At 31.0% G+C, this 8,176-nt stretch overlaps 1 long non-coding RNA gene across 1 annotated transcript; it reads left to right on the top strand.

Moving 5' to 3' along the window:
- Positions 1-217: 217 nt before the first annotated feature.
- On the top strand, positions 218-916 carry LOC132255212 (uncharacterized). The gene is made up of 2 exons (XR_009467869.1): positions 218-369; positions 556-916. It is a non-coding gene; the product is annotated as an uncharacterized LOC132255212 (long non-coding RNA).
- Positions 917-8,176: the final 7,260 nt, after the last annotated feature.

The raw sequence follows: 8,176 nt of genomic DNA, 5'->3' as shown, positions 1-8,176 counted from the left end.
CTTTACACATTAGCTTATGCATTTGCACCATTTATATATGTGAGTACTAATGTTATTTTATAATTGATCGATTAGTGTCCAAGACAAGAAGGAGGGTTCGAATGTGGCTACTTTGTTATGAGATTCATTAAAGAGATAATTTTTTATCATACAATTATTGCTTCAAAGGTATTACTTATTTAATGAATTGTACATAGTTTTAGGCTTCCAAATGTTATGCATTTTAATGTTATTTTCTTATTTGATTTCATTTTGGTAATAAAAAAAACATATTCTCAAGTAGAATTCGATGAAATTAGAGGAGAATGGGCTACTTTTGTGCTACAACTAATCATGAATCATGTTGATGCATCATGATCACCATGCATGGTGAGTCCCTTAGCTACTACATGAATTTTTCCATAGGTATTGTATAGTAATGCTTATTCTTTGAATAATGTTTCTATTTGAAAAAAAAAAATAATAATTCTTAGATTTGTTCATTTATGATAACATAGATCCATGTTTATTTTCTTCAATAAAAATCTCTAAAACTCATTAAATTTTGAAATGCAGGTATACACTCTTGGGAGGGTGAAATGGAGAATAAAAAGAAAGAAGAAGGCAACAAGATTTTGGGTTTTTATAAAATGCAACTCTTATGTCATACGTTGTAGGACATAAACGTTACTTTAATTGCAACTGAGAAATTTAGATTTTTAGATGGGACTTCTATGTCATTTTATGGTTAGCCGGTTTTATGCTTATGAAATGGAGGTATACATGAATCTTGGGATCTTTAACATTTCTAAATCATGTTTTGGTATGTATTCACTCTTCTTTTTTAGTTTTGATGGGTTTGATATGTTGGACGTACTATCCTTTTGTGAACATTTGATATACAAATATTATTAGATGATCAATGTATTATGAGTTATTCCAGAAACATTACAGAAAAATGAGTTAAATATAATATGATTGTTATATTTATGGACAAAATATAAACAAGTTAATCTTATTAATTCATAAGCATTACAAAAATCAACAACTAAAACCAATCATATATTCCACAATAATTTACAATGATGTGATACCATAACTCAAAGGTGATGCATTTAATGTGACATCATAACTCAAAGATGATGTATTTAATGTGACACCCTATTATCACTAGAAATATATGGTGTCACTTCTGAATGGGTCACCATTTATCTACTTTGGTGTCACTTCCAAATACGTCACCAATTGGTACCCTCTATGGTGTCAGTGGAGAAGGTGACGCTATGTTGTAGTGACACCTTATGTTTATGGTGACTCGTTATAAATGTCACCATATACATTTTTCCTTGTAGTGAAATGGGTGGCTCGCCTCAAATGTTCCTTTTTAAGGAGGATGAAACTAAATATTACTAGTACTAGTAACCTCTAACCAAACCCTTAGAGGTTGAGGTCCAAATCAATTACATTTCCCACTACAAAAATATAAAGGTTAACTATTATATTCCGTTGATAAGGGTCGAAAAGTCAATTATTATATCCCGTTGATAAGGGTCGAACAAACCAAAGTTGAATTCTTTATTTTATTTATTCCAACTTACAAAAGCAGAATATCTCCAAATGTTTCGTTATAAACAAAATAAATGTTATAACACTTTTTTTTCCATGCAAAAATATATTTGATCCATACTTAAAAGCAAATATATATATATATATATATATATATATATATATATATATATATATATATATATATATATATAATTATTTTCTTTTGCAAAATCTGCATTAATTTCCCTTACCTCAAAGGAAGTTCTCAAAATCTTTGGAGAAAAGTAATTCTGAAAAGTCTACTCTTCACCTAACATAACATAAAAGAAATAACTATTACTATTTATCTAAAAATATAGGTTTGACAATCCTAAAAATTTTAGGTATTCAAATTAATCTTTTTAATTATGAAAAATAATTTAATATAATCCTATTTTAAAAGAATTAATAAATTTTTAATTCATATAAAACTTAAATTTTATTTTCATTTTATTTCTAGGGACATAACATAATTTAATTAAATTACAATTTATTTTACTAATTAAATTCTATGTTATTTATTAACTTACATCCATCATTAATATAATTATAATACCAAAAACTTTACTTCACTTCCTTTTACTTATATATTCTATATCACTTTTAGTTCTTTTTTTTTTCTTTTTTTCCCACCAAACAAAACATGTATACACAACAACTCTCCATCATTGTTAATATAATTATATATATACATATATTTACCACCAAACACACACTCCGTACATGTCTTCATTTATTATTAATATTGCTTTTATAATTATTATTATATTTATTATTATTATTATTTGTTCCCATCATACTCATTCTTCCCCACACGCTCAACGCCATACCCTACATATATATATATATTCCAATGCCTTTCTCTAATGCACACATGACGTCCTTTTTTTTTTCTCCAAAATTGCCACAATCTATAGTGCATTAAAACTTTATATGCATATAAATCATAACATACTTCCAAGGTCGAAAGTCACGATTCCTTTTTTTTTTTTTTTCATCTAAAAACTTAAAATTTTCCAATTTCCAAAATTTCCCAATTTCCAACAATAAATCAATCCATAATCTTAAGTTTCCAATATTTTGATCTTAAATTTAAAAAAAAAATAAAAATAAACTAACCCTAATCTAAATTAAAAAAAATTGAAAGAATATCGAGCGTGTTTAGAACTAACTAATGAATATAATATATTAATTTAGGATTAGAATCTTTTCTGAAAAAAATCTAAACTTCAAACTCTGAACCTTTAAACCTTTGGCCCTATGATTTCCAATTCTCTAATTTTGATTAATAGGGTTTTTTGAATAAAAAAGGCAAGAGGAAAATCTAATTTATACCTAGGATTATTAATTGTAAAAGGACTCTTTCACCTTTAATGAGTTTAATTAATTAATTAATTAATTACTTTATAATTTATTATTTTGCCCCTAGAGTTAATTTTGGGGTGTTATAGTTATACAATGAAAATGGGGTCCAATGAAAGGGTAGTGGAAAGAAATCCTTTTATTATATATTTCCGTTACTTTGACTGGGTGCATGTCGAGTACTTGGAGAAGATGATAGTGGTAGAAATTTGAAGCCAAGGAACAATGCATGGAAACACACAAGACAAATAATAATAATAATAATAATAATAAATTAATAAATAAATAAATACATGCCAAATCTGAGAGAGAAAATGTCCAAGGACCATTAGGGCTTACATGCATGCACATAAACCCTTCCATTACAACAACATAAATCACACTACTACTCAAAACCTTACTCAAATTTTAAGACCACTTATGGAAATACAATCTCAAGTGGCTTGCCAATGGTACATAAGCAACCAGACAATGAAGTTTTAAATTGTCACTCTAGACTTAGGGGGTTGGGGTTTGGAACAACTATAATTACAAGACCAAATTAGCTTTGGAGTACCTATAGCTATGGATTTGTACCTAGATGGGCTTTGTGAAGTATATCCCTCATGGTTAAAGGTAAGAGTGGAGCATTTCTTCTCACGCACCATTGTTGTATGCCTGCGAATATCGTCTGGAGTTTGACCATAATCCCTTGGTAAACCCACCTGCACCACTTTCGGATAAGCCATGCTAGTTGCCAAGTGAAAGTAAGAGGTAGATGAGGTATATGAGAGGTCGACAAGTATCTGGGAACAAGAGTGATGCTAGTGAAGCCACTAAGAGGGAGCCGCACAACATTATGTTAGTGCTGAGGAGATAAGAACAAGTAGGAGAGAGATGGGAAGAATGGAAGGTGAAGTCAACTTCAACTTTCAAGGCAAATACCAGTAAGCTAGCAACAACGGCCTTGATAGTTTTGGGATAGGCTTGAAATACAGAGTTGGGCTCATTCTAAAACTTCAAATCTAGGAGGGCAAGAAGCACCTGAAGAATAAAGGTAAAAAGGATGAGAATGGGGTTAGTTGCAATGGAAATGTGATGGGGTTGTGGTTGGTGTTAGGGTGAATTCACAATATTCCAACAAACACCAGAATTTTTCTACCATTTCTTTGTGCAAAACTAAATAGGCAATATCAACTAGCAACAATAAATAAATAAACTCATCCAATAGAAAAATAAATCAGACACCATAACTTTTATGTGGAAAACCCCCAATGCGAAGGGAAAAACCACGAGACCTAGTCCAGTTCAATCTTCTACTATCAACAATAATGGGTTGCACTAGTCTTTTCTACAATAATCTCTAGAGGCTACCAAATACACTAAGAAACACACATAGCCTTGGATTATACAAGCTCTCTTAGTAAAAACACAGAAAATTGGAGAAAGTATACCAAAAACGTCGTTACTGTTCATAGGCAGTAACATCAGTTCCTGAGCTCAAAATCTAATCTCCACTATTTAGATTGTAGCTACTTGAGTTTCAAACTTCTCCAAATTTCAACTCGATCGGACCACAGATGAAGCAAGATTGACTCGTTGATGAAATTTGGGCAATTAGATGCATTTTTTTCTCTTTTATCTTCTCTATGTTTTTTTCCCAATTCATTTTTTTTTTTCAATGCAACTGACTTGGTCCCTAATCATATGGGGCCCACTTCCTCATATACGAGGAAGCCCAACTAATCTCCCACTCTCGATTATGTAAGGGGCTCTACCAGGCCCGTTTGCTTTCTATAGAATTGTAGTTTCTCTGTAGGTATTGGTTTTATCATCATATCTGATCCATTCTCATAAGTATGAATTTTCTCAAGGCAAAACAATTTCATCTTTAGTGCATCACGAATCCAATGATATCTCACATCAATATGCTTGGATCTAGAGTGAAAATTTGGATTCTTACTGAGATGAATAACACTTTCACTATCACAGTAGAGTAGATACCTTTCTTATTGTAGACCCAATTCTTGTAGAAACTTCTTCATCCACAGTAACTCCTTGCTAGCTTCAGTGGTAGCAATATACTCATCCTTTTTGGTCGATAAAGCAAGACATTTCTGCAACCTTGATTGCCATGACATTGCTCCCCTTGAAAAAGTGATCAAATAACCAGAAGTAGACTTTATGGAATCAACATCCCCAACCATATATGCATTTGTGCATCCTACAAGCACAAGTTTGTTAGTCCCGAAATATAAACATGTGTTAGAAGTACCCCTCAGATACCTGAGAATCCATTCCACTGCAACCCACTGTTCTTTGCCCATATTAGAAAGGAACTTGCTGACAACTCCAACAGCATGAGCAATATCACACCTCATGCACACCATGTCATACATCAAGCTACCCACGACTGATGCATAGAACACCTTTCACATTTTTTTTTCTTTCTCACTTGAAGGACTTTGTTTGGAACTTAAAAAAAAACTAATTGTGCAGATTCTAGTAATATGAATTTCAAAAAAATATAACTATTCACTCTACTCTTTATTAATGGTCATGAAAAAGAATTAAAAAATGTTAACAACCAACATTATTTTTTCTTTATATTCTTTATTTTTTTTCATATTTCCCTATGATATAAAGAAATATAAAACCTCACTTAACTATTGCCAGCCAAATAAGGACTATGTTGTTGGTTATAAAAAAAAAGAGCTCATGATGGTTAGCCCAAAAGGAGTTGAAAAACTTTATTCACATGATAATGACATTAAGAAATGGATTCTAGATATGAAAAGTTATGATGGTTTTAATATTGTTAATAAGTTCTCAATCAGAAATTTTATTAAAACATGATTATGGTTGAGTATAAAGCCAAAGTTCAAAATAGCCAAAACATTACAAAGATAGCCACAACAACAACAAAACTCATCATCTAGTGCTAGGTATTCCCAAAGTTTTTACATCACAAGCACATTACACTGGATAACTACATTGAGATTCTTAGTAAAAGAGACCAGACCAGATATATGGAGCCATGTCATTAGGCTATTATGGTTGAGGAGGAGGAGGAGGTGATGGTGGTGATGGTTGTGATGATGATGGAAGAGAAGGAGGAGGAGGAGGAGGAAGAAGAGGAACAGACATAAAAACTTGGCCTACATTGACAGTAGGGTGGCTTTCATTCCACTGAAATTGCATGTGAGATATTGAGCTTGAGATTAGGATAGAAAACATAAAAATCATAGCAACAAGAGAATTGTATTTTTCTTACAACACAAATAGCATTGGGATCTTGAGTTGGAGTTGGTTTTGGTGTTGTGGGAGGACCTACCAGTTTCCTTGACCCATGCATTCAGATTGAGTTTAAGAGAAAGAATAAAAATATTATAAAAAGGATGAGAACTTAATTTGAAAGCAACAACTTCCAAGTGAAAAGGATATTTGATTAGAAAAAAGAAATTAACTTCCAAGTGAAATTCACTTTCAAATTCTTGACCAAGAAATTGAGAAAGAAACACTTATGGATCATAGTAGTCATCACAGCTAATTGAATTGACAAGGATATCAAGAAAATGAAACAAGGGACTACAGAATCTATACCTGATTGATGATGAACATGATAGAGAACAAATTGTTGAAGGTGAAATCAACAACACCCAAGTTATCAGATTCTTGAAAGTTAGCAAACTTGAATTCAATTTTCTAGAGAAAGTGAGACCGAAAGTGAGAGAAAGTGATAGAGAGACAATTACGATTCTTAAATATGAAACAAACAAATGAACTTGACATGGATTTCTAGAGAAATAAATGAAGAAAGAGAGAAGAAAGAGTTAAGAGAATTTTACCGATTGATGAATAAAAAAACCAAGAAATTGTTGAATGTGAAATCAACAACTTCCAAATTATAAGATTGTGTTAGATTCGTGAAAGGTAGCAGGTTGAATTTTCTAGGGAAAGTGAGAGAAAATGAGAGTTTGTTATTGGTTTGAAAGAGAGACAGTTATGAATGCGAAAGAGGAGTAGTAGAAATCAGATTACTTCTGAGACCACAACCAGATTACCGTTTTTTTAAAAAAAAAAACAAAAAAGGAAAAATCTGTAATTTTTTAATAAAATTTCACACTTTTTGCCAAAAAAAAAAAAGAATATTTGTTAAAAGCTTTATTAAATAAATTAAATATATATATAATAAAGAGAAAAAGTACATACTTGGGCACTTGAAAACTCTTTTTGAAAATTCTTAAAATTTAATGAAGTTGTTATATAACAAGGAACAAATAAGAAATCTTTTATGAAAAAGAGTTCAGAGAACTAAAGAAAGAATTTCTTTTCATATATAACTATTGGAATCTTAAGATATCTTTTTATGGGCTTATAGAATCATATTCTTTGATTCTATGAGCCCAAGTTGAATCCTTAAATCTTATAGTAATAGTACGTAATGAATCAACCTTGTTTTAGCATGTCTCTCAACTAGCAAGTATTTTAAGGCACAATGATCCATGTACACTACTATTGGGGACCTTGTGAGGTAAACTCCGAATTTGTTAAAGGCTAATACAATGGCTATGATCTCTTTTCCAATAGTGGTGTAATTCATATGTGCACTATCAAGAGTAGTGTTAGTGCATGACATATGGCCTTTTGTCTTTTTATTGCCCTAAGACAACCTAATGGAAAAATCACTTGCATTGCACATCAACTAAAATAGTAAACTTCAATTGTGGGGTTGTATAATGGGTATTGAAATAAGTTTTTCCTTCAGCTATTCAATTATCTATGAACACTTTTTAGTCCATTCAAATGCTTGGCTAACAAACATTTTGGGTGAACCTCCCATAAAATCATACATGTCCTAGAAATGATTTAATGTCCCTTATGGTTCATCTAATTAAAGTTTTATTTTTTGTTTTGAGAAACTCAATCAAAGTTTTCTTATTAAACTTTAATAGATTAACATACTACATTTTTTAGTTTTCTTGTCATTATTTAACTTTGAGTATTGACTTTAGATTTATATGTTATTTTTCAACTTAGAGTTGCTTCTTTATCTTTCCTTATCATTGTTTGGATTTAGGCACACCTTTAGTTTTCTATGTCATTGTTTGGTTTTTAGGCCTGCCTTATCCATCATGTCATCATTTGGCTTTAAGCCATACCTTTAGTTTCCTATGTCATTGTTTAGATTGAGTCTTTAGTTTTTGTGTCATTGTTTGGCTTCAAGCAATAATGTCTTTAGTTTTCATGTTATTATTTGCCTTTAAGC

This window comes from Vitis vinifera, chromosome 15 (assembly GCF_030704535.1).
Source record: "Vitis vinifera cultivar Pinot Noir 40024 chromosome 15, ASM3070453v1".
Taxonomy (NCBI): Eukaryota; Viridiplantae; Streptophyta; class Magnoliopsida; order Vitales; family Vitaceae; genus Vitis; species Vitis vinifera.
This window is presented reverse-complemented; position numbering and strand designations above follow the sequence as displayed.